The sequence below is a fragment of the Haemaphysalis longicornis genome, unplaced genomic scaffold (assembly GCF_048455015.1).
Source record: "Haemaphysalis longicornis isolate Haplotype H1 unplaced genomic scaffold, Haemaphysalis longicornis Haplotype H1 scaffold_2, whole genome shotgun sequence".
In the NCBI taxonomy this organism is placed as follows: Eukaryota; Metazoa; Arthropoda; class Arachnida; order Ixodida; family Ixodidae; genus Haemaphysalis; species Haemaphysalis longicornis.
The window spans coordinates 268,972,037-268,999,938 of NW_027526295.1; the positions used below are offsets into that span (position 1 = coordinate 268,972,037).

General features: G+C 47.6%; 1 protein-coding gene and 2 non-coding genes across 6 annotated transcripts in view; all 3 read right to left on the reverse strand.

Moving 5' to 3' along the window:
• The window catches only part of Pka-c3 (Protein kinase, cAMP-dependent, catalytic subunit 3), a 120,540-nt gene that overhangs the window by 44,286 nt on the left and 48,352 nt on the right, over nt 1-27,902 (reverse strand). The gene's annotated exons all lie outside the window — the stretch shown is intronic.
• Trnas-gcu (transfer RNA serine (anticodon GCU)) lies at nt 11,248-11,329 on the reverse strand. The gene has a single exon. It is a non-coding gene; the product is annotated as a tRNA-Ser (tRNA).
• On the reverse strand, nt 11,534-11,615 carry Trnas-gcu (transfer RNA serine (anticodon GCU)). Its single transcript has one exon. It is a non-coding gene; the product is annotated as a tRNA-Ser (tRNA).

Here is a 27,902-nt window from a genome sequence, read left to right on the forward strand (position 1 = left end):
TCGCTCGCCAGCTCGTTTATGCCCACCGGTCGCCACGTCGCGTCGTTCATAGCTCGAGTGCACATACGAGCGATGTCAGTGCCTTCACCCGCCGTTGATATATATAGATAACCGCGTACACGTGGTGGGCAGCGGCATTTTTTTCTGTTTCTCTGGACGTTAGAGCGTTCGCTCTCTTACAATGTCAACTTACCGGCACCACGTGACCTTCGCTTTTCTGACATCGCCTTTCGGATACCGCGCGTAGTCGCTCCTTCGCGATCCGCCCCGTCCTCGCTCCATTCAAGCGCGAGAATCAACAAGCGCCCGCGTCCCGTCGAACACGCCGGGCCTCTTGTCTCTCGCATCCTTTCAAGACGACACGACCTCGACCCCGGCGCGCAGCACGCGACCGACCCGAGCGGCAGCGACTCGGAACGCCAGCTACTCCGGCGGTGGCGGCGGCCGATAGGCTCCGATGGGGGGAACCCCGCGTCAACGATGGGGATGAGAGGAGGCTGAAGCTCTAAAATGGATCCAGGTCGGCTCTCCCTCCGGCTCTTCCGTGCGTCCTGCTGTTCGACCTGATTTTCGCGCCCCGCAGGTCGGCGGCTCTGGGGCCGATCCCGTCGCCCTTGTGTGACGTCAGCAGTGACGCACGACTCGTCCCGAGGTAGTATCTTCTCAAGCCTTCGGGGACCGCGCGCCACTTCTCACCATGCGTGCAACGGGAGTCGCCGTTAAAAGTGGACGTTCCTGGAAGAAGACACTCTCCCTCACCGGTGACGGGGGTACGAGCCACACTTGCCGTGGCGTGGGGCAGCACAGGAGTGGTGTGCCGATTGAGAGCTCCTGTGGGAGTGCCGAAGGTTAGCGCGTAAATCAAAAAGCGCGAAGCTCCACGTTTGAGTATACGTAAGGATCAGGAAAAGCGCTTGGAGGGGGACAGTTCCTCGTAAAGAAACCCGAAAGGGCGACGGTTCCTTGACATTCCCATTCGGTGAGCGCGGGCTCCAACAAACAAGGGACGAGCGAAAACACCCGTGTGTTCAAGATTTCGGCGCACGTTAAAGATCCTTAGGTGGTCAAAATTAATCCGGAGCACTGCACCACGGCGCGCCTCATCGCTAGCGTAGGCGCATTAAACCTCACAATCAATCAATCAATCAATCAATCAATCAATCAATCAATCAATCAATCAATCAATCAATCAATCAATCAATCAATCAATCAATCAATCAATCAATCAATCAATCAATCAATCAACAGATAAGGGACTTCAAAAAACGTACTGGCGCTTCTCTTCGCTGTAGTGCCACGTAACGCCATTAAATGCACCCTTTCCCAACCGAAGAGCGTTTCGTGGTGACGTTTGAGTAAATTTGTTCTTCGTTTTTCATCGAGGTACTATTTCTTTTTACTTGTCTTCATTAATTAGTATTTTTTTGCTTGTCCATTTGCCGCCTATCTTATCAGCTGCCTGGCATCACTGTAGCTTAATGCTCGCGGTGATACCAGTCCCCGCTATCCTGCCGCATGTTTTCTTAGGGTTAGAAATTATAGGATCGGGAGGGTCAACGCATGACGTAATTTCCCAGTATTGATGAAGCTTACAAGCAACAAATTTTTTTCACCACAACGCAACATAGCTTGTGAACCAGACACAGTGGTCTGCTACTGCGGAAATTCCCGGGCCCTCATGTCACGCAGTAGAATTTTGCTTCTCTGCCACCTCCTCTAATGGCCCAAAACTGGCATCTAATGTTTAGTTCGTAAGACCACTGTATTGCCGGGGCTTCGATGAAAAACAGCTTCCCGACAACGAACGTAGTGCTGTATCATGTCAATAAAACAAACGGTGGCGCCCACGTGAGCGCGAACGTGTCGTACCTATAAGGAAGCAACTTTTTTGCAACGCGATATTAACGAGGGCGAGTCAGGTATTCGGGGTCCACCTTTGTTTACAAAAATTGTGCCCCATTCTCTTGTTTACTTTTTCATACACGAAGAATACAAGATCGGCAATCAGGTAAGCCGACAAAATTTTGATTTGAATAGGTTGCTACGCTGCCCCCAACATGTTCCCAAATACTTACTAAATGCGAAGCATCGACTGAGTTAGCATACTGTGTCGCTGCTTCCGTCCGTAAACATTGTCCGGCAGGCACAACCTGACACCCTCCCCTGCAAACTGTCATCCATGACAGTTCGCAACGTGAACGGAGTTGCAGAACGACACCACGTTTATGCCATTATGGCCCTTGTTTATACCCGAGCATCCTTCCCCGCTTGCGGCTAATCCTCTCAAGTTTGAGCGATGATGATAATAATGATGATGATTAACAGCTGTGTACATCTTGCTAAGTACTACCTGAATACTTTTATGAAGAAGAAGATGAAGAACTAATATGTACCTGTCTTGACTAAAACTACTTCAGTGCTGCTAATTTACTTCCCTGCACCTACCATTCTCGTACATTTCCGCTCCATTTGTGAGGCGTTCCGGGACTCAGTTTTCTCGCGTTTAGGAGAAGCTCCAAAAGCGGTTTTGTGTAGCGGCACGGTTTGCTAAAAATACGCAGCTATTCGTGCGGGGCGAATCGAACCGTTTCGAGCAAACACAGTCGGTGCGGCGAAAAACATCTGAAAAAGAAAATGGACCTTGGCGGCGTTGACGACGACAGCGCAGAAGAGCGCCGAGATTCGGTTCCAGGAGCTGTGTAGCGGGAGATTGGCTGCGCACACCGTAACGACACATTGGAAAAGGAAGGGACTTCGAAAAGCTCGCACAGAAGAAATGACTTCGTTCGGCTATTCTTTCCGCACATATCAGGCTTCCCGCAAAGCTCCACCTTTTTTTTTAGCGGCCAGAATAAGAAACAAAGGTAGACATTATCACGAAAAAAAGTACAAACGAAACAGGGGTAGACCGTGCTTTAAAGACGGTTATATTTGGACGTTTACATCGCACGCGAGTATAGATATACAGTGCCCGCGGAGTCAAACAAAACAGTTCACGCAATATACCCAAGACTAGGTCGGAAGAACGGAAAAGTACAAAGAAAGAAAGTGTAATTTTCCGTGGCATGGTTTAAACACGCTTTGGAAAGTATACGCACTTTGCCCCTCCTGAAAAAGGCGCTCGAATTTTTGTACTTTGCAAGTCTGGCGCGGGCACTGCGGAAAGACACTAATTTCTGCAGTAAAGCGCGCGTGTTGATGATGAAATAGTGATGAAATAGTGATGAAATAGTGCGAAGAAACCAAGCGCAGAACTGACGTCCGATGCACCCGGGTCTCACACCCAAGGTGAAGTTGTCGTTGTGAAGTTAATCCACGCCTGCTTGATCACCAAAATTAAAAGAAAAGTTAAAGCCGTTCCACTCAATGTAAAAGCTGTCGGAAGTGCAAGGCAGTGATTCGCCATAGTGGGCTGTATCGCCGTTATCCGCTCACTGCTACCACCCAATGCAATTCCCAATGCAATTCCCAATGCAATTTCCCGCCTTCCCAGTGCTCGCGCGCCCCCTGCCTGAAACTACGCCAGCGGGAGTACTGTTTTTTTTTGTGTGTGTGTGTTTGCTTTTCCGCCAGCACGTGCCGGCATTGCACTGCCACTTTTTTACGCTTACTATCTAAAAACCAACCAAACGAGCGTTCCGAATTAAATGAACGCGGGCGCTGCCGGTTAATTACGTAAATTTTGCCTTAGATGTACCTGCAGTTTTCTTTGCACTAAACAACGGGAAGATGTATGACAAGCGCAAGCGGTTCCCGAGTTTCGAACGCTTATGACTATATAAACCGCTTGGTTTTCAAAGCTTCTGGGTTACGCCGCGACGACGTGACGCCGTGTGGCTCTACTGGGTCCAGCAAGCGAGCTACGGCGACAAGGCGAGCCCCTGAAGTTCTCTACAATTAAAACATGTTTCAGTAAGGCTAAGCGTGTCTCCCGGCTTGTCGAAGGGGCCAGGAAGACAAAATACAATTCGTTCATTAAAAAAAAAAAACGGTTTGTCTCGATAACAATAATGCTAGTTGCATCGCAAGCCTCAAACAAAGAGCGAAAATATTAAAGAAAAAAAAACAAAGCTTTGGTGGCTCCCCAGCCACTTGTGACGTCTCTGTGACGTCGCTATGACGTCACAGAATTTTGCTCGTGCGGTTGGCGGCCGCTGACCAAACCCATCGCTAAGACACGTGACTGGCCGATTGTAGTGGGGCCTCGAGTTTTGTTTCGTCGTAGCACTTAAATGCTGACGGGCAGTTAGCACACTATATAACCATGCGTTTAGTGCTGGCCTCTATTGCATTCCTCCTGCCCATGATACGTCACTGCGGCGCAAAATTTTACAGTTTTTCGGTATTTCATGCGTTTTCTTAGTTAAAATAAATCTACAGAAATTCAGAGAATTATCTACTAATGCGTAGCATTCTTATGCCGCTTGTCTTGAGTGCGAGTTTTTCCCAACCATTTTTTGGTTTTTCTAAATCCAGACCGACCAATTATCTCCATTTACGCTATCATAACGATTCGAAGTGGAACATTCGCGAAATATGCGTTATTGGGGAAATGCAGGGCGTCACAGGGTTCGCCATTTTCCGTAATTACTTTACATTTTTCTTTTTTTTTAGTTTTTCAGAATTTCGTTCGACCAGTTATCTTAATTTACTCCATCAAAGCGATTACAGGTGGAACTTCCGCGATATCTGCATTTTTGTGGAAATGAAGGGTCCTGGCTGTTGGATCCTGGCTGCGGGGGTACTCGGCAAAGAAGTCTACGCATTGAAACGTTTTTCCTGGTTGTAATGGAGCTGAGTGAGTTACCAAAGGCTGTTTTTTTTTTCGAATTGAACAAAGTTTTACTGCGTCTTCACGGCCCCTTTATATTGATTGATTGATTGTAGGGTTTTAACGCGCCGACGCAACGCAGGCGATGAGGCGCGCCGTAGTGGAGGGCTCCGGATTAATTTTGACCACCTGGGGATCTTTATCGTGCGCCGAAATCTCGTACACACGGGCGTTTTTGCTTTTCACCTCCATCAGAAAAGCAGCCGCCGCGGCCGACGGCCCCTTTACAGCGTAACTTCGCAAACATGTCATTCTCCAAACGTGAAAACAATTGCTCGAAAGGTTGTTCTCTCTTTCGTGCGTTTGCTCCAATTCTTCGAGTCGTGGCCTAAAAATAGCTCGCCATTCGGCTAATTTGCATCGAGGATGGCACAGCGCTCCTACGGTTTCGCCTCAGTAACAGCAAGAAAAATAGTCAGCAACTGCTAGAAGTACGCAACGATAAAATTTTACCATCTCTTCCTAAAGAAAGCTGAGAGGAGCGCTAAAGCTTTCTACGATCAAACCTGCGTCAAAAGTGCGTCAAAACATTCCTTAAAACTGCGTCCAACCTTCGATAAAAGTGCGTCCAATTGATCGCGAAACCTTCAAAGACCCAAATCGCAAACGAAGAACGGACCCACGCGACGATTTTTCGCGCATCAAGTGAACGCATCTACGCACGATCTAAACGTATACCAATACGTAACGTACAAGATAAAGGTACACTATTTCACTCCTTATTCATGATCGATGCGCGTATCGTCTTATCTAGAACCGTTCATTTTCCGCGATTTTCAAGTAACATACTGAATAATTTTGAGGCGCAAACAACGGAGACCAGAAGAAACACGTAGACACAGACAAGGCATCTACGTGTTTCTTCTGGTGCCCGTTGTTTGCGCCTCAAAATTATTCAGTATGTTCAACCAACTGGCCCTGATCAAGCTTTTGTTATTCAAGTAACAGTTTTGACACAATGGAAGACCGGTTTCACGCCCGCGCCGTGTGACCGGAGATCTTATCAGAACTTTTCGGCCGACCAACCGGTCTACGGGGAAATGCATTAGTTTTAGCATGCCATCGGTTCCACTAAGAAAGCTTTCGCTTTAAAGGAGCCATGAAGAGAAAATACAACTTCGTTTAATTTGAAAGAACTAGGAATCAGTATCTCACTCAACTCCATTACAGCCACAAAAGATGTTTTTGTAACGAAAAAAAGCGAGAAGTATTTAAAAATTTCAAATTTTGTGCCACAGTGACGTGTTATGAGCAAGAATGATGTCATACGGGCCAACAATAAAACATAATTTTCAGTGCGTTAACTGCATGTTAGCATTCAAGTGATGCGGTCAAATGGAGCTAAAGGCCCCATTACAGACGTCCAGTCATGTGTCGTCGCGACAGGTCAGTTAGGCGGCCGCCAATCGCACAAACAAGGTTCCGTGACGTCATAGAAAAGTTGCGGGAAATTGGCTAGCGGGTTGCGACTGCTTCACACACTTTCTTTCATATCTCCGTTATTTTGTTCGAAGATGGCGATGATATTGCTATCATTGTTATTGGGACTAAGCGGTCTTTCTAATGAACCCAACTTGTATTTTGTCTTGATGGCTCCTTTAAAACGAATGGCCCGACTCCCCCTTTGTACGGATTCTACGCAAAACCTAGTCAGCTGTAGGGCGGTGGCAAAATGTACCCATCACAGTGCTTCTAAGCCAAGGACGGGATAAAGCTTTTATAGGTGCAAATTTAATCAGCTTTTCTTTTGGGGCTTTTTTATAGTATTTTCATAAGCTAGCCCCTTCCGCCTGACCATTTAGTACATCTCCCTGGTAAAGTAAGCGACGTAAAACTAGCCTACGAGAAATAACGAAGCCTGACACATGTCCTGCGGATTCTGTCGTGTTGCATAATCTACAGCCCAATAAAACGAGCTGTGTCAGAGTAGTTAAAAAAGGAAATTTTCATCATCCATCGGCTGCTTCTGGGAAAATTTTAAAAACAAACCGCAATAGCAAAACGCCTTCTCTTTTCCGGGAACGCTTTATCGAAATGCTGGTCGCCAAGTGTGATCTTTAACAAAAAAGAAACTCAAGAAAAACACAACATCTAACCCTGTCGCGAAAACCTCGTGTTGGCTTTCCGAGAATTTCAATACGTGCGCTTTTGGACCTGTAAGACACTTTGCGGGCACCGAACGCGGCGAATACGGGCTGCTAGCGTGGCGGGTTTTCTTGCTGAAGTCGTTTCCGCTCGGGCTCCGAGCGTTGCGGCTGGCTCCGAAGTTGCGATAAAGGAAGTCTTGCTTCTACGCTGAAAGCGCCGCCCCGAAGTTCTGTGACGTAAAGCGACGCACTTTTAAGTTTTGGTGGTTGCTGACGGCAACAGTATCGGCGTCCCCCCCTCCCACTCTTTCTTTTTTCAAGTTTGATCACAATCTCGTTCCTTTCGTGGCGAGATGACCTTGTTTAGTTTCCTTTATTCCCAGTTGTAAGCAGACGTCGTTCTTTTTATGTGTGCTTGGGCGTTTTCTTTTTTTTTTTTTTACGTGCACGTTAAGTGATCAACATCACTCCGCTGTTTGCAGTCTAGACAGAAGTGGCGAACATTTTCCACGAATATGCGTAAACGAAGCGAGGTGAGCGAAGGATATAGTGTTTCACTTCTCGGTCCATGCCAGTAATTCTGAGAAGGGAAGCTTAGTTCCACGTGGAGACGGAAGCTCTGCTCTGAATTTTCTTCGAGGCCTCAATTTTGAATAATGACACACGCTTGTACACTGTTTAAAGCTCTCATAGAGAGCTTCGGTATGCTGTCATCAATGGAAGATACTGCATTTCAGGTCGTTCAATAGCATCACATGCGCTCGCGCTATGCGTCACCATGACGTCACACGTCATGCATTTTTTTCTTCCTTCACCTATACCCCACACTCAGCAACGAACAACCCCACATTTAGCAATTTTTCCAACCTTATCATACTACAACGGCTCCATCCTGCTCCTCATTTTCCCAGCCCTTTCACCCACAACTGCCCCGGCAGCCACGCCCCAGCCGCTACCCCCCACGTATACTTATTACCACACCACCCCTTCCCAGTCTCTTCACCTACCAGGCTCTAGTGCGCCGCACAGGCGGTCGCCGAAGAGCGCCCGGCCTTGTGCAATGTCAGCGGGGAGAGAGACACCGCGCGTGGCGAAGAGTATGCACGACTTGGGAAAGAAGCGGCGGCAACGGAAAGGAGTATAAAGTGGAGCTGTAACCGCACTTCTTCCATTGAGGAAGAAGTGGAATTAAAGGCGTTTGAGTGGTGCCATGGCCCTGGGTCCAGTTCCTCAATGGGCCTTGCTTTCAGTGTGCAACACACAATGTGGGAAAGCTAGCTTACAAAAACCAGGCTCACACCGATCTTCTTAAAGTTGGATACAGCTCTAAACGCAAATGCATTGCCGCGAAGGCATTTCTTCAGGGCCATATAATCCCCCGTATGTCAAACTATAAAGGCCGTAGGTCCGTTTTTTAATTTTTTAATCATTTTTTGTCACGCTGAAGTTGGCCGGAGACTGTAACCGGGGACGATCTCCTTTGATCCCAGCCGTAGACAGCTTCGCTGTTTTAAAAAATCTAATTTTGGGGAATTCACGCGCTGAAGCTACACGTTGGCTATGAGTGGAGGGCTCGAAATGAATGGGGCTGCGGAGATTCTCTGAAAAAATACTCTCGGCATCAACACGCTTAACCGCGGAGCGTTGAACCTGTATCCGTCAGTTGCCTGCTAGGTAATATTTTCAGCTACACACTATTACACGAGGCGCTTATCTGACTCGAACAAACCACTTTCAATTATAATCTTTTATAGTATACGGAGCAGGGTATTCGGCTATGCAATTTAAAAGACACAATTATTTCTTGACCGCTCATGACAGAAAACACGCCACCCTGTATTCTGGTGCCCGTCTCCTCTCTCTCTCTCTCTCTCTCTCTCTCTCTCTCTCTCTCTCTCTCTCTCTCTCTCTCTCTCTCTCTCTCTCTCTCTCTCTCTCTCTCTCTCTCTCTCTCTCTCTCTCTCTCTCTAAAAGAGCATGTTTCCGATTCAGCCACGCAGTGGGCACCTGTGTACTATTATGAGTCCCAGATCTAATCGCACCCATTAGCAACAGTAAAAAATAAAAAGAAAGCCAGGCATTTTGACGAATAGAGCCACGAGACCTTGACATCCGTCGTAACAGCCTGCGTTTTGCTGCGAGAAAATTCAGTTTTCCTCGGTATGGTTCCCACGTCGATGCCGATATCATGGGAACGCAAGCCGCTGGACGGCCTCTAAAAAAAGGCTTGCCCGTGTCGTCAGCACTCCTATCATTTCACTCGAGTATACATTTTTGCGTTCTTGTTTGCGCAGTTTCATGCAGAGTTTGATGAGCACGATGGTGGTGCGCACCGCTGATGAGGGGCGAAGACTTTTCTTTTTCCACCTGCTTTGGAGCCCTCCTCTGCATCCCCCGACGGAGCAACAAGCGTTGTCTCCAATCTGGCCGTCGAGGGGCAAATCAAATCTTCGCGGAGCCGCTCCTATGTTTGCGGGCCCCGTGATCCGCTTTGCCGAGAATCCAGTTGCGCGCCGCGCGGATTAATCTGCAGTAGCTCGGACCGGAGGACCCTTCCCTGCTGGAAGGGAGGAGGGGGCCTTCCACTTTCTATACCGGGGACGTGCGTGTGCCAGCGTCGCATCCGTCACCGACGCCAGAGGGCGAGCGCCGAAGACGTCATGAAAACGGCAACGAAAACAAACAGCGCCTGTTTCGAGCGAGGGCGCTCGTCAATCCGGAAAGCGAATACGCGGCCTGCAAGGACAAAACGGATCAGCCTTCTTCGGTCGCCGGCTTCTCTCTGCGCCCAAACCTCCGACGAAAAGACTTGTGCGGCTGTCCCAAGAGCTCTCTGTATCTCTCTCGCTCTCGGTCTCGCTCTTTTTCTCTCCTCAGTACTCTCTTAGGGGGCTACAGTATTTACAAATGGGTGGTTTTGACAAAACGCACAGAAAAGTGAGCTACTTGGTATAAAGATGGCACATTTTAGGAAGCGATACATGATGCCGAACCAAAATGGAGGGGAGGGCGACATTGGTGGAATTTTAGGGGCGAAGCACGTTAGGACTTGGCTTTGTCCGGGGCTTGGCGTCCGTGTACACAGTGTTGGGCATGCGCGAGGAGCATTGGATTGGATTCGATTGGATCGGATTGGATTGGATTGAATTGAATTGTATTGTATTGGATTAAATTAAATTGTATCGGAATTGTATATACTGTACACACGCGTTGTCACTCATTTACATGCGCGAGTGGGCAATGCCACGGGTGATGCCACGAACGATCCCCAGTGCTTCGCCCACTCGTAATGATTCCCTTCGTGGAAATTGGTGAATTTTTTTTCCTGTCGTCCGCCCTCTGTTACTTCTCCGTCGTCTTTCGCTACTTTGAAATATGCCTTGCCTAGGGAGAATTTTGTAATGCTCTTCAGTTGTCGTCGATAGCTGAAAACCTGCCGTGAGTTCCCTCCATCGTCCGCCATTTTAAAGGACAAACAGCCCTGCCAATTTTGGTGCAGATTGCCTTTACGTAAGTTCGAAACGCGAATCCGGTGTACACGGCAGGAAAATTGCGGGCGGAGATATTGAAGAAGTAATAAAAAAAAAATGACGCAAACAGAAGAAACGCTAAGCTCAAGTTGGAAGCCCAACCAACCGCTTTATAGGAACGCATTATGTTACATACTTCGTGAAGATTGGTTTTATACAACTTCCAGACACATATCAAATGTAAGGGGTCGCAAACATGCAGACGCAGACAATGGCAGCACGAATGAGAAGACGCTTGAAAGGGAAAAAAAATTAAATTGCAAATGCGCGTCGGTAATGGGTTTTGGAATGCACAGAGTAGCAACGAAAAGTAAGCAGATTACCATCGCTTCGAAATTTCGGTCACGCCGTCTTTTCTTTATTTTGTGTTTACGATTCGTTTTCCACATGGAGAGACAATTGCAAGAGCGCGCATTGATTGATGTCTTTGTGGACTTCTTTAAACGAAATACCCGAGTGTTTCGTGCCAAGAGTCGCGCCACCTTTACGTGGCCAAGCTACTTGTTTTCGATTACCCACGGTAACGGCCTCTCCAAAAAAAAAAAAAAAAAAAAGGCACGCAGTAGTTTCGGAGAACAGCGACTGCTAACGAGCAAACGAAATCCGAATCGATCCCCTATGTATTCTTAAAAGGTTCCTAGGTATTATGTCATTTCTCCCAGGTTGAACAATACTTGAGGGAAAAATATAACTTCTCATCCTTTAATGTATATAAATTCAGTTGGAATCTAGCGTTTGTGGATCTCGGCTTACTTCCCGTCTCTGTTCGTGGCGGTGTAAATCCAAGAAAAAGAAAACACGACGAGGATGGGATTCGAACCCACGCGGGCAGAGCCCAATGGATTAGCAGTCCATCGCCTTAACCTCTCGGCCACCTCGTCTGGATGAAATCGGCTTCTCGCCACGAAAAACCAGTTATGGACGCCCCGTTTTCTGTTCACACTAATATCAAGGCATAGATCTCCAAAATCTTCTTCAGAGCAATAAAGCAGTTTCAAACCCCTCTGAAACATGCAGTTTTATTATACTCCCACGACATGGGACGGCACATGCGGTTTGCGATTTTCAGGGGGAAAAAAAGTTGCCGACGAGGATGGGATTCGAACCCACGCGGGCAGAGCCCAATGGATTAGCAGTCCATCGCCTTAACCTCTCGGCCACCTCGTCCGGGACAGCTGCGGTGCAATGCGTCGTAGAGCAACGCCTGAAAATATTGGTGTGGTATAAAAACCGACTGTGTGAGCGTTTTTTTACACAAGACAAATATGAAAACTTCTACTGCATGCATGCATGCATGCATGCATGCATGCATGCATGCATGCATGCATGTATGTATGTATGTATGTATGTATGTATGTATGTATGTATGTATGTATGTATGTATGTATGTATGTATGTATGTATGTATGTATGTATGTATGTATGTATGTATGTATGTATGTATGTATGTATGTATGTATGTATGTATGTATGTATGTATGTATGTATGTATGTATGTATGTATGTATGTATGTATGTATGTATGTATGTATGTATGTATGTATGTATGTATGTATGTATGTATGTATGTATGTATGTATGTATGTATGTATGTATGTATGTATGTATGTATGTATGTATGTATGTATGTATGTATGTATGTATGTATGTATGTATGTATGTATGTATGTATGTATGTATGTATGTATGTATGTATGTATGTATGTATGTATGTATGTATGTATGTATGTATGTATGTATGTATGTATGTATGTATGTATGTATGTATGTATGTATGTATGTATGTATGCATGCATGCATGTATGTATGTATGTATGTATGTATGTATGTATGTATGTATGTATGTATGTATGTATGTATGTATGTATGTATGTATGTATGTATGTATGTATGTATGTATGTATGTATGCATGCATGCATGCATGTATGCATGTATGTATGTATGTATGTATGTATGTATGTATGTATGTATGTATGTAGCGGCTATGGAACGGCTGGATGCATATTGTTAATAGGACTGAAGTGACAGTGCAACAGACGTTTCTCGTTTCTCTTTTCGGGCAACCGCTAATCAAGCTGATTATTTTCGGCCCACATCAAGGTGACGTTCGTCGAAAACATCACGACGATTCCGTAGATAGAAACCGTCGAGGGTCGAAACCGCAAACAAGCGAGACAGCCGGAAATAGAACCCTAAGACTCATCCACTGCACTCAGCCAGACAAGTTCCTTGTTGAACATCTTCGTCAAGTGCACCTTACTACTCGGTTTTCAAAGACCCAGTGCACGTAGCCGACCGAAAACATTACCAAAGAGTCTACTGTTTCAGAATGCAATCAGGAACGGATGGATCCGAACGGCCGCTCGAAGAGCCGCTGTCCCTCGGCCCGCGCTGCAAGGGATAAGAGGCCTGCGTCAACCGGGCAGTACGAGCGTTGTTTATCATCGAGCTTGGGTTCCGAACGAGGAATCGGGTTTCTGCTTGGCCGATGAACCGCGAGCTTCTCGCATCGTCAGAGGACTTCCGAAACGACACGCGTCAATGTTCGGGTATTCATAGGCTGCTCCCGTGCCTGACTTATAAATAGGCCTTCGTTTGCGGCCACTAACAGGTTTAAAATTGCCGCGCAAAACAAACACGTCAGCCCTCATCAGGCTCACGCTGGCTCGGGGTTGGAGGCATGCAGGTGTGGAACGCGAAAATATTCCTGGCAATGCGAGCGCAAGACCGTTCCCAAACAATTGCCCAAGGAAGAAATATCCTGCCTGGGAGTTCTTTTTCGTTCCATTTTATTTTAGGGCGAAGGGCATGGGCGGTTACAGCGCAGACCTAAGGGCAGATTGGTGGGATTGCGCCCATGATTACATCAGCAATTCTGAGATCTTGCGGCAGAGGACGAACGCATTTTCCACCTCTTTTCGGACACTGGGAGAAATGAGAAAACGGTGCGGCATTTATGTGAGCTGTCGGGGGACTATTACGTATAAAAGGCTATTTAAAGTACGCTCTTTTGGCTTCGCTAGAAATCGGGAAAAAAATCGACGTTACGCGAAAGATCCGTTGTTGAAGCAGTCTTTCTAGGGCACCTTACAGTTAACGAGACTTGGAGCGTTCCTGGCCAGCGGGAACGTTTTTATCGTCAATAGAAATGGAGTTACGATTGAGCAGTTGGAAAGTTGTCGTGTTCAGCATAACTGCACAACCATTCGTTGTCAAAATTTTCTAGGCCAAGCCGAAAGTGCCCAGGCCTAAAAAAATTCCGTGTACAAGCTTACGTCCTGAGCGAGGCTGAAACGTTTTATGCTTGAAAGCTAGAGAAAATATGTGTATTTCTTAGTGTCGCAAAACATTTTCATCACATATAAAGGTCAAGCTTATTTTTTGTTTTCTTTGTGGTCGAGAAGGCTTAGGATTGGCCTAGAAAATTTTGACAAAGAGTGTACGTCATACGCGTGTGAAGCCAGTGCGCGAACGTGACAAAGTAATAGTGTTGCAGATTTACGGGAGTATGTATTTTTTAAATACGAGTTATATTTAGTGCCTTCTGATTACATGCCCTGCCCTTCTTAATTTGTACTATGTCCTTAACACGCGTTTGTTCCCTGACTCACTCCGCTGCATTCTTGTCGCTTAATGTTACTCCTATCATCTTCCGTTCCATTGCTCGCTGAGTCGTCCTAAATTTAAGTTGAAGGCAAGATAACCGTTGGTCATTAAGGGTAGCAGAGTGGATCCTTAGAGAAGGCAAGTGTGGCAGGGGGCGGCAAAAAGTTAGATGGGCAGATGAGATCAAGAAGTTTGCGGGGATAAACTGGTCGCAGTTAGCACAGGACCGGGATAATTGGAGATTAATGGGAGAGGCTTTTGCCCTGCAGTGGGCGTAGATAGGCTGGTGATTATGATTATGATGATGATGATATTTCGTGAGCTAAAGGGACGATTCTGTCTCCTTATGTAGGCATCACGCAACGCGTTCAGCTTATGAGATCATACCGCAGGTAAAAAAAAAAAATTAACACGCGTATACCAAAACATCTGGCAGCACACTGCTGCAAAGGCTGAAGTGCCTTTTGTTAACATTTTTTTTTTCTCGTGGCTTTCAACTTCCCCTCAGTGCACCGAGACGTTTGGTTATGGTCAACACGTAAGACAAATTTTGAAAATTTGAAACTGCTTACTTCAGTGCTAAAGGTTTCAGGAAACGTCCGACTATTTTTCGGGAGCACTGGAAAACTCCGTGAGGTCGGTTATGTAACGTTCCGACAGTCTCTCTCCGGAAAGCCACGCAGTAGAGAGATATAGCGGGCCACAACGCTGTTGAAGATTAAATAGAGAGTTTTAGCATAGCGGCTCCCGTACGCTACGCTAAGGTTAGCTGGTAGCGGGACCGGACTGCGCATGCGCGCGCGGGGAGTGCGAGGAGGTTGCCCCTCAGCGGAGGGAAAGAGCGGGCATGGCGAAGGCAGGCCGCCCGGAACTAATCCACCCCACCGTGACGAATTTGCTCTCCCCAGTCGCGCCCCGCTACCCGCCGCCGTAGCGTTAGCGGCCGGGTGAGGTCAGTTGGAGAGGCCTTTGTACTGCAGGAGATAAGAAAATTATGACGACGACGACGACGATGATGATGATACAGGCGAGACTTTGTCGTACCTCTGATACGTCAGAGAGTACTGAGGCGCTTACGAAACGTACGTGCGTATACGTTACTGATTCTCTGACGTCTACGCGCGTGTACGCGAGAGAGGAAAACATTTATTTAGAATTTGTATGCGTGGGGGTCACTTCTTAGTCCAGAAGTCCACGTGTCATCTTTGCGCGTTCTGCCCCCCATCCGTCAGCATGACCCGGTCGGTGAGGCGTTCGCTGGGCAGCGCAGCCTCCCACTGCTGGAGGTTGGGGTTAGGGAAAGGTGACGGCAAGTCCGGGTTTTGGTTACATTCCCTGACTACGTAATACAGGGAGCCTGAGTTTCCACAGAACTTGCATTAAGGTGTACGCTGATCGGGAAACTGATTTAGTCTTTCCCTGGTGACCTGGAGCATTTGGTGGCTGCAACGACGGCTCGGACCTCGTAGACTTCGATGTTCAGTTCAGTTTATTCCCAGAAGCATCTGGACGACTTCCTGGCTAAAAGCTGCTCGAGCAGCTTGACAAAGGCGCAGGAAGCCGTTACAAGGCATGGAGGACGGATCACGTAACACAGATGTAATCATAACTAACAGAAAAACAAAAATAAAACACGATTTCAATTTAACAAATCAGTTCTACAAATTTCATCAAAGATAATCAAGATTAGATGAAGTCTTTGTCTAACTCGAGGTTAGGCGGACCTTCATTAAGGGGAGGAGCATCTCTTTTTCCCGGTCGTAGGTATTTGTTCCTGAGGTCCTGAATGAGGTCATCTGTGGGCATAGTCCGTGCTAGGCTTCTACTAGTCTTTCCCTTGTTCTTAAGCGGTCGTTAAGGTGTCGCAGCGCGTGCAACATTTTGCGAATAGAGAGCGTTCCCTGGAGGCCATTGCAGAACGTAAGCTAATTCAAATTGGGGTAGACAATGCAGAATATATGCGTGTGTGGCGACCGCCGCTAGGCTAGTTGTTTAATTGTGAAAGACCGTGTGCACGAGCCTTGTAATTATGTTGCAGCAAGCACGGTCGCAGCCGAAACCGAGCCTGGTTTATGTTGACTGCCGCAGTCAAATGAGGAGTTCGAGCAAGAACATTGTATTTCCTCCTGCGCCATTGAAATTCAGACCCCCCATTTTCCACACCCTCCACCTTCAACGTGGCGGGCTTGGGTAGCCTCGAACCGTTTGACGGACCGATTAGCGTTGGTGAACCAGGCCCGGGACATTGTCGACGCTTAAAGTTGTATCTTAGTAAAGTTTTTCCTTCTCCTCCCAATGGAAAGACGAAGGAAGCGGTAGAATCGTCTTCTGGCAGCGAAACGAAGACGAAGGGCCTGGAACCCAGTTCATTCGGGTCCTTTCTTGTAATACAAAGCCCGTTTTTTCTCGTCACTAGTCCGGAGTCCAGTGCTGTCGTGACCCTGCGCACGACCGGTTACGAGTCCTCTGGGCCCGTGTATATTTGTACTGGAACTTGGCGCCGTACCTAAACCGCTTCTCTGAGTGCCCTAATTATACAATTTCTCGGTATTTATTATTGGGTGTATAATCGGGTCGACGTGAGCTGCCGCGAGGACCACTATTCGCCACGTCCACGGGTCACGCCTGCAATATATTAGGTAGAGAGAAGAGCCGTCGCCGACCGTCATCCAGCGACACGTGCGAAGGCTTCCCGCGAGTCCCAATTAAGGGAGTCCACGTTGTTTATTTCGGGACAGCTGCGCCACCGACCTCCTCCCTTTCCTGGCCGCCTCTCCTGGGGCTGTCTGAGCCCGCTGTGCACGCACGAACCTCCACGCGATGCTGCTCGTGCCGCCCGAAGGCTGCCGGCAGCAGCAGCGGGGTCGTTGCTCCTGCGCTTCATCCGTGCAAGGGTTCGCAGCTCGTATTTTCGTCTTGAAACGTGGCTAAAGAGGCTCTGCTGTGCACCCGTACGCGTAGCCGCTGGTGGTTCCACATTATCGTATTGCTGGTCTTCCCTCTGACACTTTACTAACTCTCTCATTCTCTCTCTCTCCCCCACACATTATATATATATATATATATATATATATATATATATATATATATATATATATATATATATATATATATATATATATATATATATATATATATATATATATATACATACAGTGAAAGAGAAGACTAATGGGTAACGAACGAAAATGTATTAACGTTTCGGCTTCGGAGAAGCCTTCGTCAGAACCTGACGATTCTGAGGAAGGCTTCTCCGAAGCCGAAACGTTAATACATTTTCGTTCGTTACCCATTAGTCTTCTCTTTCACTGTATATTTTTTACGGGCCCCATCGTACTTCATTCATACGCTATATATATATATATATATATATATATATATATATATATATAGAGAGAGAGAGAGAGAGAGAGAGAGAGAGAGAGAGAGGGAGAGAGAGAGAGAGAGAAAGAGAGAGAGAAATGAGAAATAAGGGTTGGAAGTCAAGAATGCCTCGGAAAGCAAAGGGTAATTTGTGGTAGGTCATTGAAACAGATGAAGAATTTTGAAATACAGGAAGAAAGTGGAGAAAAAATGCCCGTCGGGTGAGATCCGAACCCACGACCTCCAAAATACGCGTCTGCTGCGATGATTACTACGCTACCGGCGGGGCTGTTTTTCCCTCCACTCTCTTCAGTATTCATGTTTAGGTATTTTTGTTTCCTGCGCTTGGGGGTGGTAGCCAGCGCCACTACGACTACTCAGTGTGAAGGGGACCTTCTTTTAAACCCCCGGGCCGTGACTCGAGTGTCTACGACATGTCGAGAGTGGTCGACCAGCGTTGAGCCCTCTTAAGCTACGTATGGCACCAAGACTGCCAGAAGAGAGGCGCTCGCTATACATGTAGCGAATCAGAATGGGCAATGAGGGGCTCGTTGAATTAAGACAGAAAAAAAAGGTTGGCAGTCAAGAATTCCTCGGAAGGCAAAGGGTAAATTCTGGTAGGTCATTGAAACAGATAGGTAATTTTGAAAGACAGAAAGAAAGTGGAGAAAAAATGCCCGCCTGGTGGGATCCGATTCCACTACAGCGGCTGCATCCCCGATACAGCCTGTATAATTTTAAAGCGAACGATTTCTTAGTGGGGCCGAAGAAATTCTGTAAAAAAACTAATGCATGTCCCCATAACATAGACCGGGTGGTCGACTGAAAAGCTCTGATAAGATCTTTGGACACGCGGCGCGTGCGTGAAACGGGGCATGCATTGTGTCAACACGGTTATTCGAAAGTCTCGAAAAAGGTACGGTTCTAAATAAGATCGGTCATGAAGAAGGAATGCAATAGTGTATACCTTTATCGCATAAACCACACATCGGTATACCTTTAGATCGTGCGTTGATTCGTTTACTTAGTGCGCGAAAAATCATCGCATGGGTTATTCGTTCTTCATTTGTGATTTGGGACTTTGAAGGTTTCACGGTTGATTGGGTGCGCTTTTAGCGAATGTTCGACGCACTGTTATCAAACGTTTTGACGCGCTTTTGACGCCGTTTTGATTTGAAGAAAATCTTTCGGGCTGATCTAAACTTTCTTTAGGAAGGAATGGTAAGGTTTTTTTTCCAGAGCTCTCCAAACCATATCGTAAATCTCACCACCCGGATAGTGCGCTATCGCGGAAAAACTCTGCCTTTCGTCACCCGATGTACTGTCACTGGCCAAACAAACACTGGAAATAAACCCGCCAGCGTAGATATATGAGTTTACGCAATCCCAAATTTCGTAGAGAGGAGCTTCGACATTTCAATCACAGGTGACACCGCTACTGTTTTCTTATACCGTGGGTGCGACTGCGACCACAGCCCACGTACTATCGAAATCTCTGAAACAACGTAAGAGTAATGCACCTTCATATATATATATATATATATATATATATATATATATATATATATATATATATATATATATATATATATATATATATATTATATATATATATATATATATATATATATATATATATATATATATATATATATATATATATATATATATATATATATATATATATATATATATATATATATATATATATATATATATATATATTGACGAGAATATGCGCGCGTACTGCCGCCCACATGTCGACGGTGCCGACCGCAACCGTGCCTTCACCCTTGCGGCGTGCAAAACGAAAGCGGACGGTTTGCCCAACGGGCGCACGGCGCATCTATCTACGCCCGTGGTTTTCTAGGGCTTCGGGCATTGTAACAAGCGCTTCGTCGCCAGAGAGGCAACTATTGCGCAACGCACGGGGGCGGCTCTGGACTCCGCCCAATTTTCTATTCCTGCAACCTCGATCGCACGAGACGTCTCCACGGCCACATTGGCCTGAGTCGTCACAACTGCATTCAGTCTTTTTCACTTCATTTCTTATTATTTTTGCACACTGTTCGTCACAGCTTCTGAGAACTCGTCCTTGGCGGAAAGTGTCGAAGGCCCCTGATAGACGTGCGCTGGCGGTGGTAACAGATTTGACATCTCCTCGCTGCCAGTCGCTGAGCCTTTCTCTCGCTTGTCTGGTCGGCAGTGTGTTTTTCTCTGTGAATTTTGCCTCTTTTTTGTTGAGGGACACGGAGAAATAAAGGTGCGCTCTGAGGCCGTTCCTTTACCTAACAGTGGCATCATTTGTCGGTTGCGCTGGATGGGTTCCTAGCTTAGCGTTCCCACTGTTATCTCGAGAAACGATTCCAGGGGCGGCCGATTTGAAAGCTTTTGAACCCCAATGTTGAAACGACTGCGCAGCGCTTTCCATTTATTTCACTGTGGGACTTAAACCGTTTTAAGTAAAGGCCATTGAGGCGGATTGTAAAGACGTGTCGTCGAGTTCAGCAAACCGGGATTGGTTGCCTGTAAATGGCAACTTGCGAAAGCTGTGCGCCTGGAAAAAGAAATGCCAAATCTTGCTATATGTTCTTGCATATCGTTCAAAGTTCTCTGTGAAATGGACAGCAACAAAAGGAAGAAAACTCGTCTGTTTCTGTTCTTTATCGTTTACTCTGAGAGGTTAACAGCATCTGCAGAAGCTTCGTTCGTCGACCTCAACTGCATAGAGGGGTCAGTAAAATAACGTAAAAGAACAAAGCTGGTATTCTCTATGACAGCGATGTTTGTGGGTTAAATCGAGAACAAAACTGTAACGTACCTAATTTAATTGAAGATCTTGATTGAAATATGAATTCTACCTTCGTCAAGCCTCTGAAAAAATGTAAGGCGATTTGGTATAACCACAAGGGTAAATGCATTAACACATGAGTGTGGGAAATTCTGTGTTCTCTCCCCAAAATTTATTTTTGCGCTGAGCAGGGGAACAATACCTTGTTACAAGCGGAAGAAGTTCACAAAAATCGAGTATTAGTTGCATATCTTCATCGGGGATGGGACGTTTTTCCTACCTACTTCTGCGCTGAACTGTACCATGGTGTATGAAGGCTTAAATACGAGGCGAGTATAGCCAAGGCCGTTCCAAAGCACCAAACAGTATGCCGTGGCTCATATATGTCCACATGCTTTAGTGGAAACGAAACTTCAGGTATCCGTGTTCATTTATTTAAGGATGCATATTCGGTGGCTATTACCACAGCAAATTTTAGAAAAATCTTGTTGAAGGTGGTGTGGAGAACAGGCGAAATAAAAGCAAACACTAAAACAAAACATGTCGGCTCGAGGTGCTCCAAGCACGAAAGAGACAGCAGGTGCCAAAACATGACGCGCTGGCAGTGCGAACGCGGGAAAACAGGATTGAATTGAGCAAAACCTCAATTTTATTTATTATGGGAAAATCAAAGCAGGAGGGAAGGAGTGCGGGGGATGGGAGGAGAAGAGAGAAGAGAGTGTCACGTGCAGTGGGAAAAAAATATCGTCTTTCGACGACATTTGCAGCGAAGAAAGCGGATGCGCGAAAACATTTAAATGATAGCGCATTTACACGTGCACTCAACAAGGAGACACGTCGCACTCTGTCCGTCTGTAGCTCTCGATGTGTCACCATTTTGCAGCATAAAATGCTCATAGTAATAGGCTCTAGGGCCTTCACACTTTTACACCAGAGAGCTGAGATTGCCCATACGAAATTGTATTTCCAGCAACGCACTTCTGTTTGGTAAAGAAGCCGAATTTACAGGGTCTCACTGTGTAGCTTTACTGGGGAATAGACGGAGCGTTATGAAAATTCTTATTGAAAGGCCGTACGCAAACTTTCATATGAGGCTGCTTACACTGCCCCTGGAAAGATGTCCTCTAACAGTGCTTAAACGCACAGCAGCGAAGCCGACCAAGTTTAATGCGTAGCGTTTTATGGGGATACATGGGGTCTTGCGGGGAATGTAAGTCCATAGGGTCTTCCTACTTATCACACTGATTATATTGCCCTGAAAAAAAAAAGTTTGGCAGCGTATCTGCTGACTTCGCTGCACATGTCGTTGAAAGACGGTAGTCTTTTGTCGCCTCTGCCACGCAAATTTTTCTATCCTCTCTCCCGCCCACCTCCCACGCTCATCCAGCACTTTCGATTCTCCCCCAATAAACACTAAGGTCAAATTCAATTCAATTTTCCCGCGTTCCGCTGCTCGCGCCCCCTAGACTGGAATCTTTTGTTACTTTTGAACTTGGAACGCTGCCACGAGGTCCTGAGCTCGTGCGAGCTCTTATCGCATTTTGGGGTCAAAATATTGTTTTCGACGCATATTTTTTTTTATTTTCTATTGCGAACATCAAGCACTGATTTATTTTCAATTAAAAAACACTGCGAGTACCAGTTGTGCGTTGGTGTTTTGCCTCAAATATACCTGCGTTTTCTTCTTGCTCAACAATGTTGACAAGCGAGAACTATGCTTCCAAATTGAATGGTTCTGCGAAGTTCTGGCCTCATAAACTGCTCTTTCAAGAATCCTTTTAACTTCGCCGAAGATCTTATTCGCCGAAGGTTGCATGTCTGCAATTCAAGCTCGGCTGTCAAGATGGTTTTACTGCAATGATATACGGCTTGGAATCAAGCTGGAATCAGCGGCAACTCCAACTGGAATCAAGGTGTATCGTTCAATAACTGCTTCTGAAACACCGTGTTCAACTGACAAATTCCTGCACCCTCGGGCAAACCTACCACTGAAACTTCCTTCGTGGGGCGCGCGTGGGCATTATTGACGGACGAGTGGCTCCGCAGTACCATCACTACGAAACTCTCCCAAAATTAGCTACCGTAGTCACGGCGTTGATCGAGCGGTCGGTTCCGCAATAGCACGGTGAGGAAGGAGTGTCTCAATAATCATACACTATTACTCTCCCGTCGCTTTCACCTCTTCCGCTTTCCTCCCGCAGCTGTCACCATAATACCTGCAAAAACTCGCTCTACGTGTGCGACGTAATCTGATCACTGCCAATGTGATGTGGCCATACACCGCCTCGTAGGCATGCTTTATTCAAAGCTACGTCAAACCCGCTCGCTTAGAGCAACGCATAAGTGATGTCCCAAGTTCCCTGTTTCATTCATTCCCACGAGCGGTAAACCGTACGCTTGCGAAAGCGACTGCCGGAACATAACGAACTTCTTGTTACGCCAACGTTCGGCCACAGATGAGCATACCTGCAGCGACGAAACACGCAAGAATAAATAGCACTCGGGCGGCGAATAAACGCGAAAATGTCACACAGTGCCGTGAATGTGACGAAATGAACACAGAGAAGTGATTAAATGGGGAAAGAAAAACCGACTGTGAAGCACAGCGTAGCAAAAGCGTAGAGGAAAAGCGGATCTCGGTATAGAAAAGGGCGCGCGTCTTGTTTCAGCGGGATGGTTCCCAGAATTCAAAGACCACGCGCTGCCTGCGTGCACCGAAAGCAGAGATCGCTGAACGAGGCCTACGTACGCCCCCGCCCTGGAAGCAATCGCTCAGCAACAAAATGACGCAACACGGCGGCACGGCTTTGCCGGCACTGGGCGCTCCGGGGGAGAAAACAAAAATAAGCGAGAACACGCTACCTAGGGAAAAACGTAAATTGATAAATAAACAGGGCGGGTTGCGCCTGCGGGGTTGTGCCAAGAGCGGCTGCGGAGCGTCAATCACCTGAGTCGGTGGAAGGGAGCCGGAAGGGAAGAGGAGCGGGAGTGAGAGGACTCCCCCGCGAGGCGAGACGACGTCTGTCTTGCCGCCACCTCACGAAAGGACTCTCTGGTGGAAGACAGCGCACGTGGCCTCTTTGTCCGCCAGTTTGCTTGCTTTTGCTATTCCCCTCCTTACCTGGCATCCTCATCTCGGTATATTTCCCTCGGCTGCTCTTGCTGTCATTTGTGTGCTTTCGGCGAATCTTCAGAGTTCCCAATCCGCCTCTTTCATTGCGGTGTGCTGCCACCTAGCGTGCCTAGCGGAAGTTGAAGCCGTAGGGTTTGCCGGCGTTTCCTCCGGCTGCGTTCTCGTTGTATGCACGGCAATCCCACATTACGGCGAGGAGCAGCCGAAGTTTTTTTTTCTGTGTTGGTGTTTTAACGCCTTAAGACGACAGCCCCTGGTCATCACATAATACCAGGCGGCTTCTTATCACTGAACGAGGGCTGGCAGAGAAATCTCGGACGTATCCGTGTGCCGTCCGAGTGGCAGCTCGAGCAGTACTTGGAGTCGTCTGGCATGAAGTGCGATCGCCAGTTCAACAAAGGCCGGCAGTTCGCAAAATGCCTTTAAGCGCTGGACACATGTACGATTGGTACACGCGATTCGCATGCGACTGATCGTTACGACTGTCGCCACTAGTCGTACGCGTGAATTTGAGACGGCCCGATGCGCGCATGAGATGCGTCGTCGGCGTCGCTCCGCCCACAGTTTTTGCACCATGGTCAACTACGACGATCGCTGAGCTGAATTTGTAGATTCTGCGCGTTTGTTCGCAAGAAATGGATAAAGCAAGCAATCGTGAAGCGTTTTCTGCCTTCGGAAACTGTCCGCGCACACGCCGGCCGCGCCTGCCAGCTCGGCACACTCAGCGGCTCGAACCGGCGCAGACCACGGTAGCAACCTCGCTTGTCGCTGCTCTTCTGAATCGATCTGATCGCTAAAAAGTTCCACATGCGAGAAAGTAGGTGTTAGTGTGGTGAAAAATTGTGCTAGGGGTTGTTGTCAGGGCTTATTTTAAAAGCGGCGATCAGATATATCTGCCGCGATGCAAGCCTACGCTGACCGCTCGCCGCGGCGCGCGGTGCGCCGAGCAGCCGAGAGATGGCGATACCTGCGCGGAAGCATCGAAACAGGCTACGCAGATGTCTTGGTCACCGATCGCTCAAACGGCAGTTATAACTTAAATAGAGTTCCACATGCGAGAAAGGGTATGATAGTGTAGTGAAAAGTTGTGTTGCGGATTGTCATTCGCAGTTGCACAGATAGCAGCGATCAAATATCCGCCAGGATGCTAAGCCTACAGTTCCCATCACCCGAGCCGACGCGAGCGACGCAAGCCGCCGTAACCGATCGCGTGCGGCCGACGGGAAGCGATAGAAGCCGACACCGTTCCCTTTTCGGCACTCCGAGTTACAGCGGAACGCAGCACAAGTTGTGGGCATTGTTCCGCGCACAACGAGCGCACACAAAAAATCAAACGATGTAAATACAACCACGACCCCTTCCCGCTTGTGCGGGAGCTGTGGGGAATGTCGTCTGCTGCCCCTACTGGACTGCTTAGGGACTTGGCCGCTAGGGGATTGCGCATGCGCAGTGGGGTTGTGAAAGAGGCGGATTTCCAGCCGCCACCTTCGGGAACGTGCCGGCGAGTATGAAGGAGCCTGCTAAATTTTTCGCCACTCCGTCTTCGCAAGAAAATGCGGCCAAGTTTTTTTTCCGCTTGAGTTCTTTTTGACCTCATGACAGTTATGATTTTCACACACACCCAGCAATATTTGTTCAAGTAATATTATGGGGTGTGGTAAAGCAAACTTGCAATACGATGAAGCGTAATTCCACCTCCGTCTCGATTTATAGAAATCGAGCCGTAGAGGGAATTTTTCGAGCATCAAGGGGTCTGCGGTATTAACGTACAAACATGTAGACACCGCTGGCTAAGTACGAGCGTTTTTCTTTGTTTTTTTTTGTTTTTTTTGGGAGGGGGGAGGGTGGAGGGGGGAGTTCCAACTTATTTTCACGTATCGATTGCCGTTTACTCCATATTTCTGTTCTATGCTCCTGTCTACTCGCGAAGGGTAAGTGAGCCTTCGCATCTGGAAAGCGCAATTGGGAGAGGTCAGGAATACGAGTAAAGGGGAAATATTGGAGCCACTTGTGATCTGTGGACGGCATTATCATGTTCAGGAGTTTCAGACCGGAACTGTCCCTAGGAAGTTCAGTCATAAGGATAAGGAATATGAGCAGACAAAAGACAAGCGTCCGGAAAGCCCCTCTGCAATCTAGGTAATGAAAGAAAGAAAGGAAGAAAGGAAGGAAGGAAGGAAGGAAGGAAGGAAGGAAGGAAGGAAGGAAGGAAGGAAGGAAGGAAGGAAGGAAGGAAGGAAGGAGGGAGCGAAGGGAATTAACTCTATTTTTTCCCAAGATTCCTTGGTAAAAAGGCCGCTTTTTTAGAAGTTGTGGCAATGGTTTTCTCCGCTCTGGACGCCAGTAGCCGTCAGGCAGCCCCGCCTCCCGGGATGATTGAGTAGGGTGGAAGATGCGGGTAAACGTACAGTTCCCATCACAAGCCCATAACGTGCGGTAAATGTTTCTATACCCTTCGCAAAAGGAGCAAGTATAGGGGTGTCGGGCAGATTTCGGAAGCGGTGGCCAATATTTCTGATGGGTAGACTGTTAGCATCTGTCATGGCAGGGCGGACTCCCGCCTTGTGAGTGTATGATACCTTCCCAGTCTACCTTGCGCTTCGCCCGAAAGGAAAGCGGCTCTCCGTCGTCTAAGGTTGGTGGGTGCTGGTCAGGTACCCTGCAAGCAGTCACTCGGGCAAGCGTATGTGCCCGCTCGTTTCCTCACAAACTCTCGTGCATAGGACTCACGGTTTGGTGGAACGGGTGCCCGCTGTCGTCGAGGGCGTCTTGGACGAACCGGGCTGTGCGCTGGTGCCGGTCATTGAGGATTAATTGTATGCAGGTGGCTTGCGGTTCTGTGACGATGACTATTCGGCTTTGCGAACGTGCTGTGTGCGTGGGCGCCGCGTTAATGGATAAGTTTTTAGTGTTGACCCAAACAACGAGAGAGAATTCTGGCGGAGAATTAGCTCTTATGTAATGAAGCACTCTCAAGTATTGAACAAAAGATTCCTCCTGTTTCTTAAAACAAGAACACTCATTCCCTTGATGATTTATAGGGCGGAACATTCACTAGAAAAAAAGTCGCCGTTACGTGCGACCACCGCGAGCGCTATGAACGTTGAATAGCCGCCAGTGATCTTTCGAAGTACATTCGTTCTTTTTCAGTTAGAGCCCCACGAACGTGAACATTGTAAATACAATTTCTACCCTCTGACGCCCTTCATTTCCTTTTCGCGCGCAAGCAATGCAATTTTATCTGTGCGAGCTCGTCGGAGAGCACGGAACGAAATATTTATTCGCGTGTTTCATCGCACGCGTACAACACTCGCCCATAGTACCTGGCACCCGGAAGCGACGAGCAGATGTCCAGCGTTTCTGCAAGCAGATGGAAACCACCGGCAAGGAAGATCCAAGACGCCAAGCTTCAAAAACGAAACGACGAAACTCCGAAAAAAAAAAAAAAAGAAGGCGCAAGAGAAACCAGCCCCGAAAGAGCTCAAGAGAGCGGAGCCGGCAGGGCAGGCAAGAAAGAACTAAGTAACACTGAAAGCGCGGACGCCCATTGCAGTTGAGCGCCGCGCGCGACTGCGAGCGACGCAGACGCGCTACATGCAGACGAGCGTAGGAAAAGTACGGAAAACAAGCAAAATTGGCTCGGCTTTAGGCCTGAAGAAGACGTCGTCTGCTGGCACTGCCGCTGTGTCGGGCCGCCGGTAAAGCCCGACCTACGCCCCTCGCATTCTCCTGAAATAAATGGTGTCCGTGGGCGGTTTGTTCCACCATGCACGAACGTTTCCATCTTTATTCATCTTTTTTTTTTTTTTTTTGAAGAGCGAATGAGTGCACGACCGGGGGAAAAGGCTGAGCTGAAGCGAAGCGAGGATCTGTTGCTGGGTGAAGTGTTGCGAAGCGTCGAGAAAAATAGCCTCCAATAGCGCGTGTTGGGTCGCGTTTCTGGCTCGGGTTGCGCGGGCTTGAACAGGAAAAGAACAGAATCTGAGCTAGGAGACCTTTCCTCCATGGGACGGGAGTCGGATGTCCGCGTGTACAGGTGCAGCCTTAAACAAAGGATGTGAACGGGCAGCGTATCTGACGAGGGAAAGATTAGGTTGCAAGAAAAATGCTCCAGTCGGGCAGAGGCAAAAGTACGCGGGGATACTATGAGTAGGAAAACAAGAATATTATTATGAAATATTAAACTTGTGGCTATAGGGTCCTTACAGCAGACCGTGGCTATACAAGGGCGGATACGCAGCCGCCTCAGGAATGAGGTTTACTCACGTCCGTGCATCAGAGTCCCGGCTAGTTTCCTGGGCTGCACGACATGGATACGGTAGTGTACTCCCCTGAAACCGAGTGCATTGCCGTTGCGGCTGCTTTGAGGAAACTTGTCATACAAGCCGCAGGAAGCTGTAGGCTGATTCGAAAGCAACACTACAACTGTTGCAGCGTGAGACCCCACGAAAAGGATTTGTCAGCGTTTCTTGCGGCTTGTGCAAGAATTCAGCGGCAAGGGTTTCAATGCGCGTTTTTAGTGGTTCCATCCCATGTTGGCGTCAGGGGCATTGAGGCCGA